This window comes from Cajanus cajan, chromosome 4 (assembly GCF_000230855.2).
Source record: "Cajanus cajan strain Asha chromosome 4, NIPB_CcT2T_4, whole genome shotgun sequence".
NCBI classification, from domain to species: Eukaryota; Viridiplantae; Streptophyta; class Magnoliopsida; order Fabales; family Fabaceae; genus Cajanus; species Cajanus cajan.
In genome coordinates, this window is record NC_138520.1 from 16884172 (window position 1) to 16898623 (window position 14452).

Consider the following 14452-nt stretch of genomic DNA (forward strand, 5'->3'; position numbering starts at 1 on the left):
CATGTCTAAATGTTGGAATTTGTGATTTTATATTGTGTAGTATTAAACTATATTGTGGAATTTCCTGATGTGCTTGTATATAAATATTTTCTTTTTTCACCGTACATCTTGTTATTGGTTTTAGGTAAGGAAGATCCGGATATGAGTGACATCCAGGATGCCAATAGCTTAGTCATGGGTGTGCACTGATAGTGTCACATTGGGGCAAAGGTTTTCTAGAAATGAAGTTTATTTGTATTTGGAGTTATATTGATCTCTTTTGGAACATTTATTGAACTTTTATTATTTTAAATTCAATTTTTAAATCATTTGGTTATTGAAGTATATTTATGAAGGATTTATGTGAACAACAATCCACACAATTCTTGAATTACAACATGGTATCTAGAGCTTAGGTTTTTCTTTTAAAATTTTTTTTCTCTCTTCTTGCAAAGGCCCTCACTCACCTCTGGCCACCACCTTCGACTGTCGGCCACCATTGTTCGCCGCCTCTAATCGTCGTTGCTGTCATTGACCTCTAGCCACTGCCATGCCAACTGCCGCTGCTTGTCACCGCCGACCTCCGACCACTATTGACATTCATCTTCCATGGCTGCTTCTACTTCGACTACGACATTTACCAACATCCCTCTGATTCCGTGTGAGAAGTTGACCAGAGCAACAAATTATACCACTTGGGCAGCTGCGGTTCAACTTTGGTTTCATGCTCAAGGACGTGCTGACCACTTAACAACTCATTTTTTCGTGATTGCTACTGACAAACATGACCAGTGGCAGCAAATTGATGCATCACTATGTATGGTTCTTTGGTTTTATATTGCTCCGAACTTTCAACATTCTTATCAAGCATTCAACACATGTTACGATGTTTGGCACAAGGCCAAGAAAGTTTACGCTAATGATGTTCAACGTCTTTACAACGTCATCACCACTATGATGACCACTAAGCTTGAGAATAGAGACATACAGACATATCTGAGTAAGCTCGAGTGTCTGGTTGCTGATTACAATAATTTAATACCTTATCTATCTGATGTGGAGACCTTTGAGAAACAAAAAAACCAGTACTTCATGATTCTTGCACTTGCTGGTCTTCCTCCTAAGCTTGAGTCTGTCCATAATCAAATTTTGTTTTACCTATTATTCCTACATACGACATTGTTAGTGAACAATTGTTGCGTCTCTCCATTTCTCATACTGTCGCTACTCCTTCTGCAACTGCTACAGACTCCTCTGCCCTTGTTTCCCACTCATCTGATCGTGGTAGTGGACGTGGCGAAGGTCGTGGAAAACAAAATTGTCATTGCAATTATTGCCGCTTCTTTGGTCATATTGAAGCCAACTGTCGCAAAAAGGCTCGAGAATAGTCATCATCAGCGAATATTGCTCATGTGCCCAATACTACCTCCTTTGCCAGATCTTCCTCTCTTATAGATGTCACTATTTCTGCCTCTAACTATCAAGATCTCCTTCATCTTCGGGAAGCCCAACAATCTGCCTCGCTTTCCATTTTCGTGGCTCACTCTGGTAATCTTGTAGCCTTTATGTCTCATTCTTCTTCTCTTGGACCTTGGAATATTCTTGACTCTAGTGCATTTGATCATATGACTGGTAATCAATCCTTTTTCTCTCAATTGTCCTTCTCTGACTTCTTACCACCTATTACTCTTACCAATGGTTCTCAAATTAAAGTTCATGGCATTGGTCAAATACCCACACTCCCTCACCTCCCTTTACACTCTGTTTTGTTTGTTCCTTATTTTCCTTTTAATTTAATTACCATTAGCAAACTCACACGTACCCTTAATTTCTCTGTGTTTTTTGTTAATAATTTTTTTCTTATTCAAGATCGGCGTACTGGACAGAAAATTAGAGCAGGACATGAGTATGGGGGATTGTATCGTCTCTCACCATTGGTTGGTGTGTCACCACCTCTGTCGATCTTGCTCATCAGCGTCTTGGTCATCCTAGTTTGGAGAGATTGTGACTTTTAGTTCCTAGCCTTTCCACCATTAAAAACATCCAATGTGAGTCATGTCAATTAGGGAAACATGTCTGTTAGTCTTATCAATCTAGTGTCAATAAATGTGTTGCGTCACCATTTACCCTAGTTCACTCTGATATTTGGGGACCCAATCGAGTCTGTTCAATTTTAGGTTATTCTTATTTTGTTACTTTTATTGATGATTTTTCGCGTTGTACTTAGGTTTTTTTAATGAAGCATCGTTATGATGTTTTTCACATTTTTCAAAGTTTTTTCATTGAAATTGCTTCTTAATTTGATCAATCTATTAAAATCTTACGCACTGATAATGCAAAAGAGTATTTATCTTCTAAATTCCAGTCTTTTCTTTCCTCCTAGGATATTCTTCATCAGACCTCTTGTGCCCAAACACCACAACAAAATGGTGTAGCTGAACGCAAAAATTGTCACCTGGTTGAGACAACTCGTACTCTTCTCCTTCATCATATGGTTCCACTTCGCTTCTGGGGTGATGCAATTCTTACTACTTGTTACTTGATTAATCGCATGCCCTCCTCTGTTCTCAGAAATCAAATCCTATACACCATATTGTATCCACAAAATGATATTTATCCTGTTCCACTTCGTGTCTTTGGTTGTACATGTTTTGTCCATGTTCTAACCCCAGGTAAAGATAAATTTTCTACTAGGTCCCTCAAGTGTATATTTCTTGGGTATTCTCGACTCCAGAAAAGGTATCGTTGCTTTTGTCCACAACTTCAACGCTATATTGTTTCCGCTGACATTTCCTTCTTTGAGTCATCCTCTCCTTTCTTCTCTGAGGATATTGTTGAGCTTAGGAGAGCTGAAAAAGAGTTTTGATGATCACAACAGCCGGAGACAACAAGTGTGCAACAACAACATTGAACACAAAAACAAAGTCAAGGAAGTTCAAGAAAAATGCTTTGAAGTATAGCTATGTAATAGTGTTTAGGAAATAAAGTGTTATAAAAGAATTGTTATATTTGTGCTTGTGTGTGTGCTTTGTGCATTAAGCAAATCTTGTCTAAAATCAAGTAGGGAGTAGATGATGATGAGTTGAGAACATTGGAAAATTATTTTGAGACTTAAAATGAAGTTTTAAGAACTGACTCAAAATAATCGACTATTGTTAAATATAATCGATTATTTCAGAAAATGGGCTAAGTGGAATGCCTTGCTGTAATAATCGATTATTTGCCAAAATAATCGATTATTTCAGAAACAACTCTCTAGAATAAACGATTATCCAGCTAAATAATCGATTAAATTGTTCTTGGTTGATTTCCAGAAATCTGAAGAACAAAATAATCGATTATTCTTTAAAATAATCGATTATCTGGGTTTGAACTTTTATAAATAGACTTGAACTATTTTGAAACATAAGACAATTGAGTGAGAGCTGATAATCAACTTCTAAAAGCACTTTAGAGAGTCTGTGTGACATCTTGGAAAGGTTTCTTTGTGAAATTCCAAGAAGAAAAACATTTGTGAAAGAACTTGTGAAAATCATCATCATCATCATACTCTTGAAAGAGAAGGACAAAGAATTGTTCAAGAATTCCAGGTGAATTCGTTTCATTTTTGTTTCTTTGTGAATCTTTGTGGAAAATCTCGAGAAGGGTTTCTCAAGTGATTAAGGTTCTTGTAGTGGGATCTACAAGGGGTACTTTCTTGGGGTCAAGAAAGTGATTATCTTTTAGTAGTGAAGTATATGCATGTGTGTTTGCTTGTAAACCTTCTTGCTTAAAGATAGTGGAAAAATCTTAATCAGGTGGTGATTAAGGACTGGATGTAGGTCACATGTGGAGTGGCTGAACCAGTATAAAAGACTTGTGCAATCTTCTTCAACCTTATCTCTTGTTTTGTAATTTCTTGATTGAGTTTTAAGGAAGATAAAATTTGATTAACAAGTGAATGTAATTCTTGATGTTTTAAATCTGTAAATTGAACATTGTTGATGAACCTCATGATGTTGTAATCAAGTTAGCATATTGCATTCATATTATCATAACAAGTCTTGAGAAGTGCTTCAAGTGAGAATTCTGTCATAGAAAAGTTTGTAATTGAAAGTGAAGATCCAAAAACTCTGATAAATTTTTAAAGGGTCATTGAATCCAATTCACCCCCCCTCTTGGATTTGGCCATTCTTTTCTAACAATTGGTATCTAGAGCAAGGTTCTTGAGAGTTGTTCAAGACTTAAAAATGGCCAACAACAAGCTACCCTATGGTGAGGGTGTCTCTATACATAGACCTCCTGTTTTCAATGGTGAAAATTATGTCTATTGGAAAATTAGGATGAGAATTTTCATTGAAGCTATTGATATTGCTGTATGGGATGCTATAGAAAATGGACCCTATGTTCCAATGAAAAAGAATGATGATGGTGAGCTTAAGGAGAAACATTGGAGTGAGTGGAGTGATGAGGAAAGGAGAAGAGCCCAACATGATAAGAGAGCAAAAAATATAATCACATCTGCATTGTCTATTGATGAATTTTTCAGGATTTCACAATGTTCATCAGCTAAAGAAATGTGGGACACCTTGCAAGTCACTCATGAAGGAACAAGTGATGTCAAAAGATCAAGAAAACATACTCTCATTAGAGAATATGAATTGTTTAGAATGCAAAATGGTGAATCCATCTCTGATTTTCAAAAAAGATTTACACATTTGATAAATCACCTTGTTGATCTTGGCAGGAAATTTGAAAAGGAAGAGTTGAATCTAAAAGTGCTGCAATGCTTGGATAGAACATGGCAAGCAAAGGTGACAACCATTGAAGAATCAAAGGACTTGACCTCCTTAACATTAGCTACTCTCTTTGGAAAATTAAGGGAGCATGAACAAAAGCTGCACATATTTGATGAACATGAGCAGCAAGACAAGAAAGGTAAAGGAGTGTCATTGAAGGCCTTAAAAACTGCCAAAGGAAAAGAGGTATATGAAGAAACAAGCTCCGATGACTCCAAAACCGAAAATTTCAACCTGCTAGTGAAGAAATTCAGAAAGTTTATAAGAAGAAAAAGAAACTCTCCCTATAAGTTCAACAAAAAGCCAAACAAGAAAGAGGAAGCATCCTCCTCCTCCTTCAATTGCTTTGAATGCGGAAAGCCTGGACACATGAAAGCTGACTGTCCAAATATCTTAAAGAAGCAACAAGAGGAGAAGAAGTTTAAGAAAAATGCAAAAGGAAAAAGAGCCTATATTGCTTGGGAAGACAATGACTCAAGCACAACAAGTGGAGAATCTGAAAGTGAGGAAAACAATCTGTGTTTGATGGCTGGAACTGCACAAGACACAATAGTAAGTGACTCAGACCTTGAATCAAATCCTGATTATGACCAACTTCAAGAAGCTTTCATTCAAATTCATGAAGAGGCTGTCAAATTAGGTGCCTCAAATTTAAAATTGAAAAACAAGCTGAAATGGTATGAAAATGCTTTAATTAAAGCTGAACAAAAATTTGAAGATTTGAAGCATGAGCATGATGATCTTCAAACTATGTTTAACTTTAGTGAAGCTCATTCCTTAAAAGATGTTTGTGAACATTGCAAAGTTTTTGAAAAGGAAAATGCTGATTTAAAATTCACACTTGCAAGGTTCACAAAGGGAAATGCAAATTTGAAAATTCTTTTGGGAAAACAAAGAAACACTTTTGATAGGAGTGGACTTGGCTTTAATCCAAGCACAAGCATACCATTTGAGTCTAGGAAAGTAGCTTTTGTGAAAAGTCAAAATTTTAGAAAACTCAAAAGTAACTTTTCTAAACAAGCAACTTGTTTTTATTGTTGTAAAATGGGTCATACTATTAGGAACTGTTACTCAAGAAAATTTGGAGTTCCAAGTGGAAAAATGATTTGGGTTGAGAAGAGTCAAGGGCTGAGAACTAACCAACAAGGACCCTCCACATGGGTACCTAAATTTTTCCTCTGAATTTATTTTGTAGGAATGCTTGAGGGCCAAAAATTTGCTGTGGTATCTTGATAGCGGCTGCTCAAGGCACATGACCGGGGATCCCTCCAAATTCTCAAGTCTGAAATTGAAGAATGAAGGGTATGTTACCTATGGTGACAACAATAAAGGCAAAATTCTTGGTCATGGAAATATTGGTAATTCCTCCTCTCAAACATTGATTGAAAATGTATTGCTTGTTGATGGCTTGAAGCACAATTTGCTGAGTATAAGTCAATTAAGTGACAAAGGCTTTAAAATTGAATTTGACAATACATGTTGCCTAATTTGTGATAAAAGGAGTAAAGAAATCAGATTTATAGGAAAAAGGATTGACAACATATACATGCTAGACTTAGAGCATTCTATATCAATGTCAAACACTAAATGTCTAATAACTCAAGAAGAAAGCACATGGCTTTGGCATAGGAGAGCTGCACATATTCACATGGATCACTTGAATAAATTGAGTAGGAAAGAATTGGTGGTTGGTCTACCTAAACTCAAGTTTGGAAAAGACAAATTATGTGATGCTTGTCAAAAGGGCAAGCAAGTGAAGGCTAGTTTTAAAAGCAAAAATCAGATTTCAACATCTAGACCTTTGCAATTAATTCACATGGATTTGTTTGGTCCATCAAGAACAATGAGCTTAGGTGGAAACTACTATGGCTTAGTGATTGTAGATGACTACTCAAGATTTACATGGGTTATGTTTCTTGCAAATAAAAATGATGCTTTTACTGCCTTTAGAAAATTTGCTAAGCTTGTTCAAAATGAGAAGTGTTCAAACATCACCTCTATAAGAAGTGATCATGGAGGTGAATTCCAAAACATCATGTTTCAAAAATTCTGTGAGGAACATGGTATAAACCATAATTTCTCAGCACCTAGGACACCTCAACAAAATGGGGTTGTTGAGAGGAAAAATAGGTCCTTAGAAGAACTTGCAAGAACAATGTTAAATGAAACAAACCTACCAAAATACTTTTGGGCTGATGCTATTAACACAGCTTGTCATGTGTTAAATAGAGTTCTAATTCGGCCTATTTTAAAGAAAACACCCTATGAAATCTATAAAGGAAAGAAGCCTAACATTTCCTATTTTAGAGTGTTTGGTTGCAAGTGTTATGTGCTGAACAATGGGAAAAAACAACTTGGGAAGTTTGATGCAAAGGCTGATGAAGCAATATTTCTAGGATACTCTACAAATAGTAAGTCTTATAGAATTTACAATAAGAGAACTTTAGTGGTAGAGGAATCTGTTCATGTAGTATTTGATGAAGTAAATAAGCAAGAGACAAGGCAAACAGAAATTGAAGATTTAAATGAATTGCTTGATCAACCCCTATTGGAGAGTGAACCAAATGAAAAATCTAAGGAGAGTGTATCACATGAGAAAGAAAAGGTAACATGTGAACAATTGCCAAAAGAGTGGAAGACTTCTAGAGAATTATCAATAGATAACATAATTGGAAATATTGGTAAAGGTGTTACAACTAGGAGTGCTATCAAAAATATTTGCAACACTATGGCATTTGTTTCACAAGTTGAACCTAAGAACATTGATGAAGCACTTAAAGATGAGCATTGGTTAATGGCTATGCAAGAGGAACTAAATCAGTTTGAAAGAAATGAAGTGTGGGATTTAGTGCCATTACCAAAAGATTATCCAATTATTGGAACCAAGTGGGTTTTCAGAAATAAGCTTGATGAATCAGGAATAATTCTTAGAAATAAGGCAAGATTAGTGGCTAAGGGATATAATCAAGAAGAAGGAATTGACTATGATGAGACTTTTGCCCCTGTAGCAAGGATTGAAGCTATTAGACTACTTCTTGCTTATTCATCAATTGAGAATTTCAAGTTTTATCAAATGGATGTAAAAAGTGCTTTCCTCATTGGGCTGATACAAGAGGAAGTGTATGTGGAACAGCCACCTGGATTTGTGGACTTCAAAAATCCTAATCATGTGTACAAGCTCAAAAAGGCACTCTGTGGCTTGAAGCAAGCTCCTAGATCTTGGTATGATAGGTTGAGCAAATTTCTAATTGAGAATGATTATGAAAGAGGAAAGGTGGACAATACATTGTTTGTTAAGAGATTTAAAAATGATACAATGTATGTGCAAATATATGTGGATGATATTGTGTTTGGATCTACAAATTCCTCTCTTTGTAAAGAATTTGCCAAAACAATGCAAGGAGAATTTGAGATGTCAATGATGGGAGAACTTACCTTCTTTTTGGGATTACAAATCAAACAAATGCATGATGGAACTTTCATAAGTCAAAGCAAGTATTGCAATGAACTTTTGAAAAAGTTTGGTATGGAAGGGTGTAAGGAGGCTGCCACACCAATATCAAACAATTGCAATCTTGACTTAGATGAGAAAGGAATTGCTGTTGATAATTCAAAATATAGAGGTATCATAGGATCACTCTTATACTTGACAGCAAGTAGGCCTGATATAATGTTTGTTGTGTGCCTATGTGCAAGATTTCAAGCAAATCCTAAAGAATCTCATATGAAAAGTGTAAAGAGAATCCTTAAGTATTTGAAGGGTACAACTAATGTTGGTTTGTGGTATCCAAAAGGAGTATCATTGAGTCTAATTGGCTACTCAGATTCAGATTTTGCTGGGTGCAGGCTAGACAGAAAGAGCACAAGTGGAACATGTCACTTGTTAGGTAGTGCACTTGTTTCATGGCATAGCAAAAAGCAAGCTTGTGTTGCTTTAAGTACAGCTGAAGCTGAGTATATAGCAGCTGGAAGTTGTTGTGCTCAAATCCTTTGGATGAAGCAACAATTAAGAGACTATGGAATTGAGTTGAACAAGATTCCTTTGAGGTGTGATAACACAAGTGCAATAAATCTGACCAAAAATCCAATTTTGCACTCTAGGACTAAGCATATTGAGATAAGACACCACTTTTTGAGAGATCATGTTCAAAGGAATGATTGTGTTGTGGAGTTTGTAGAGACAACCAAACAACTAGCTGATATTTTCACAAAACCTCTACCTAGAGAGAGGTTTAATCAATTGAGAATTGAGTTGGGAATAATTAGTGAAACAAGTTTGAATTGATTATGTTGTGAGAATGAATACAAGAGATGTGTGGAAGATAATATTTGGAAGTTGCAAACAAGACTTGGTGAAATTTGAGAAGTTAAAATTTTCAGTGAAACAAATCATCACTGGAATAATCGATTATCTTAAGATATAATCGATTATCTTAAAGTGACTCATGAAAATAATCGATTATCTGAGGAAATAATCGATTATCTGGAACATGAAGAATTCCAAGAGTTTCGGAAATAATCGATTATTTGGGTAATAATCGATTATCTGGTAAGCAAGAAACTCAAAAGTCACTGGAATAATCGATTATTTGGATAATAATCGATTATTTGATAAGAAGAAACTCAAAGGTCACTGAAATAATCGATTATTTCAGTCAATAATCGATTATCTGAGGAGTATAAGGAAAATGAACCCTCTGTAATAATCGATTATCCTTAAAATAATCGATTATCCATATCAGAAAGTGGTTTAAACTGAGTTTACTGATGCAAATAATCGATTATTTGCACAACTAATCGATTATTTGGGCGGTTTTTTTTTTTAAATTTTCTTAAAACGGTTAACTCCGCGCCAACTCATAAAACTACCCACTTTTTCCATACCCAGAACGTGCAAACACCTTAAAATCTTCTCAGAACCTCTCATTATCTCATTCTCTCATTCTCTCATTATTTCCCAAACCCTCCAAACCCTAACTCTCTCAAAACCTCTCAAATCCCTCTTCTTCTTCATCTTTCTCCAAGACCCAACCATGGCATCTTCCTCCAAGAGACCCAAGAAGCTGGAAGTGAGGGGGAGCAAGCGCCCTCTTCCCTCGGAGCAACTCATCTCGAAGTGGTTCGCCGATGAGAAGGCCCAAGAATACTACTTCGAATGGTATGCCGGTCGGAGAATCATCCCTCCGAAGACTCAGCTTGGAATTCCGGAGGATGAGGAGTGATTTCTGTTTTTGTTATTCTGTGTCGTTTTTAAATTTACGTTTGGAACAATTTATAAGTTCAATTGGGTTGTAATGATTTTAATTCCTGAACAAGTTTATTGTTTTTGATGTTGAACAATTTAAGTTTGATGAATTTGAAGTTTGGTTTGCTTATGTGATTGGCTTGATTTTGATTCCAAAGGTTATTTTGGAATGCTGGTGCACAATGCTCTGTTTTTGGTGAGCATATATGTTGTAATGTGATTATTTGAAATACTCTGTTTTTGTACTGAGATAATGGATATCTTGACTTGATTTGATTTGGTTTGTGGTATGGTGCACAATTGGCATCACACATTGGTTTATTTCGGTTTGAAGTATGGTTGAATAATGAGCAACTGATTTGGTTTGAGCTGCTGAAAAATTCTATACATGGCTTATAATTATTAACCTTGGCTTACTTTGTTTTTGATAATGCCAAAGGGGGAGAAATGGTATTGTGTGTTGAGTTTTTGTTGCAGGTATTGTGCTTTGTGTGTGTGTGTGTTGTACAGGTTTTGGTTCATGACACAATAAGAAGCAGGCACAAAGTGCATTATGGATTGATATCATTGTCCGTGGGTTGTCATGGGTTGTCATCATCAAAAAGGGGGAGATTGTTGAGCTTAGGAGAGCTGAAAAAGAGTTTTGATGATCACAACAGCCGGAGACAACAAGTGTGCAACAACAACATTGAACACAAAAACAAAGTCAAGGAAGTTCAAGAAAAATGCTTTGAAGTATAGCTATGTAATAGTGTTTAGGAAATAAAGTGTTATAAAAGAATTGTTATATTTGTTCTTGTGTGTGTGCTTTGTGCATTAAGCAAATCTTGTCTAAAATCAAGTAGGGAGTAGATGATGATGAGTTGAGAACATTGGAAAATTATTTTGAGACTTAAAATGAAGTTTTAAGAATTGACTCAAAATAATCGATTATTGTTAAATATAATCGATTATTTCAGCAAATGGGCTAAGTGGAATGCCTTGTTGTAATAATCGATTATTTGCCAAAATAATCGATTATTTCAGAAACAACTCTCTGGAATAAACGATTATCCAGCTAAATAATCGATTAAATTGTTCTTGGTTGATTTCCAGAAATCTGAAGAACAAAATAATCGATTATTCTTTAAAATAATCGATTATCTGGGTTTGAACTTTTATAAATAGACTTGAACTATTTTGAAACATAAGACAATTGAGTGAGAACTGATAATCAACTTCTAAAAGCACTTTAGAGAGTCTGTGTGACATCTTGGAAAGGTTTCTTTGTGAAATTCCAAGAAGAAAAACATTTGTGAAAGAACTTGTGAAAATCATCATCATCATCATACTCTTGAAAGAGAAGGACAAAGAATTGTTCAAGAATTCCAGGTGAATTCGTTTCATTTTTGTTTCTTTGTGAATCTTTGTGGAAAATCTTGAGAAGGGTTTCTCAAGTGATTAAGGTTCTTGTAGTGGGATCTACAAGGGGTACTTTCTTGGGGTCAAGAAAGTGATTATCTTTTAGTAGTGAAGTATATGCATGTGTGTTTGCTTGTAAACCTTCTTACTTAAAGATAGTGGAAAAATCTTAATCAGGTGGTGATTAAGGACTGGATGTAGGTCACATGTGGAGTGGCTGAACCAGTATAAAAGACTTGTGCAATCTTCTTCAACCTTATCTCTTGTTTTGTAATTTCTTGATTGAGTTTTAAGGAAGATAAAATTTGATTAACAAGTGAATGTAATTCTTGATGTTTTAAATCTGTAAATTGAACATTGTTGATGAACCTCATGATGTTGTAATCAAGTTAGCATATTGCATTCATATTATCATAACAAGTCTTGAGAAGTGCTTCAAGTGAGAATTCTGTCATAGAAAAGTTTGTAATTGAAAGTGAAGATCCAAAAACTCTGATAAATTTTTAAAGGGTCATTGAATCCAATTCACCCCCCCCTCTTGGATTTGACCATTCTTTTCTAACAGATATTACTAGTCATACTTCTTTGGATGATTAACCTACTATTCTAACTCCGGCTCTGGCTGTAGTTACTAATCTACCACCATTACTTGTCTATCAGCATAGGAGACGACACCCACAAGTGGTTCCATATACAGCTCCCCCAGCTTCATCTTTTGCTTTAACGACTATCTGATAACGCCTCCTAGACTTGAACATCTTTTGCCTGAGTTATCCATTGCCATTCGTAAAGGTATTCGATCTACCTGCAATCCTCATCCTTTATATGCTTATACTCTTTCTTGTCATCGATTGTCTCCTTCCTACTTTTCTTTTATTTCCTCTTTGGATTTTGTGTCTATCCTAAGTCTACAGGTGAAGCTATGGCTAATTCTCAGTGGAGATAAGCGCTGCTGGATGAAATGGATGCTTTGCAGACTAGTGGAACGTGGGAGTTGGTACCTTTACCACCCGACAAGTCTACCGTTGGTTTTCGATGGGTGTACACAGTGAAAGTTGCGCTGGATGGTAGCATTGATCGCTTTAAAGCGCTATTGGTTGTAAAGGGCTATACTCAAATCTATGGCCTAAATTATGGGGATACTTTCTCCCCTGTTGCCAAGATGACGTCTGTTCGCTTGTTTCTTGCTATGGCTGCAATTCGTCATTGGCCGCTACACCAATTGGATATTAAAAATGCCTTTTTAAATGGTGAATTGCAAGAAGTTTATATGGAACAGCCCCCTGGCTTTATTGCTTCTGGTGAGACTCACCTTGTTTGTCGTCTTGGTTGTTCTCTTTATGGCTTGAAGAAATCTCCTCATTCTTGGTTTGGACGCTTCAGCTTCGCCTTGATTGAGTTTGGTATGACTCGCTATGAGGATGACCACTCTATTTTCTTCCTTCACTCCTCATATGGACATTGTAGTTATTTAGTGGTGTATGTTGATGACATTGTCCTTACTGGTGATGACTCTGATGGTATTTGACACTTCAAAATCTTACCTTCAAAGCCAATTTTAGATGAAAGACCTTGGTCCACTTAGATATTTTTTGGGGATTGAGGTTGCTCACTCCACTTCTGGTATTTCCATTTTCCAAAGAAAATATGCTCTAGACATTTTCATTGAGACTAGTATGGTTGACTACCGCCCCAGTGATACTCTAATGGATTCCAACCTCAAGCTTCTTTCGGGTCAAGGAGAAAGCCACTAGATGACCCAGAGAGATATCGTAGACTTGTTGGCAGACTTAACTATCTTACTATCACCATGCCAGACATCGCATTCCCAGTAAGTGTGGTAAGCCAATTCATTAACGATCCTTGTGATAGTCATTAGACTATAGCAATGTGGATCCTCAGATATATCAAGAAGGCACTGGGTCGAGGACTACTATACGAGGACAAAGGCAATTCCAAAATTGTTTGTTACTTAGATGCTGATTGGGTAGGATCACCATCAGACAAAAGGTATACCTCTAGCTATTGTCTTTTAATTGGAGGCAACCTGATTTCATGGAGAAGCAAGAAGCAAACTACAGTTGCTAGATCCATTGTGAAAGCTGAATATCATGCTATGGCAGCAGCTGCAAGTGAAATTACATGGCTACAACAACTTCTCAAGCAACTTCAAATTGGAGACACTTAGGGAACTAAACTCATCTATGATAATGAAACTGCTCTCCACATTGCCTCCAATCTAGTCTTCCATGAACGGACTAAGCACATAGAAATAGATTGTCATTTTGTAAAAGAGAAAGTGCTCTCAAGAGAGATCACCACTGAATTTGTTAGCTCCAGTGACCAATTAGCAGATGTGTTCACAAAATAGCTTAAAGGGCCTCGGGTTGATTACATTTGTAACAAGCTCGGTGCATATGATATATATGCTCCAGCTTGAGGAGGAGTGTTACAGATATTGTGGATATATTATAGATATTGTTGATACAGATATTATGGTTATTATCCTCGCTATCAATTAGGGATATGATTAGATTAGTTTCCATAATATTAGAGATTAATATCTTTATCATTTATTGTATTCTCTCTATAAATAAGATTGGTGTGTACAACAATTCACACAATTCCTGAATTACAACAGAGCATAAGTAATTTAAAGATGTTGTACTCTTACCTAATAAAGAGTCATATTAATAAATCAGGATTCATATTAACAAACTAGGTTTTTTTTTTCAAAAAAAAAAGATATTGAAAAAATTATAACAATTGTTTAATGGGAATCAAATTTAGGCTCCATATGTGACACCCTTCTATCCCAATCGATTTAATAAATAAAATATTAAAAAAATTGGAATTAAAAATAAATTATAATGATTCTTTTCATAAAACATGTAAAGCGGTTCATATTCATAACCATTACTTAAACCGTATAAAACTTATTAAAAATTATTTAATCAAAATTAAGAATAACCTTTTAAATAAAAAAAGTTATGACAATAAAATAAACATAAAAAGAAATATAACTTAAAATAATCATTTATCCAAAAGA

At 35.6% G+C, this 14452-nt stretch overlaps 1 pseudogene; it reads left to right on the forward strand.

Annotated features, from left to right (window-relative positions):
- The first annotated feature begins 588 nt into the window (after positions 1-588).
- LOC145957205 (uncharacterized) lies at positions 589-13774 on the forward strand (annotated as a pseudogene).
- Positions 13775-14452: the final 678 nt, after the last annotated feature.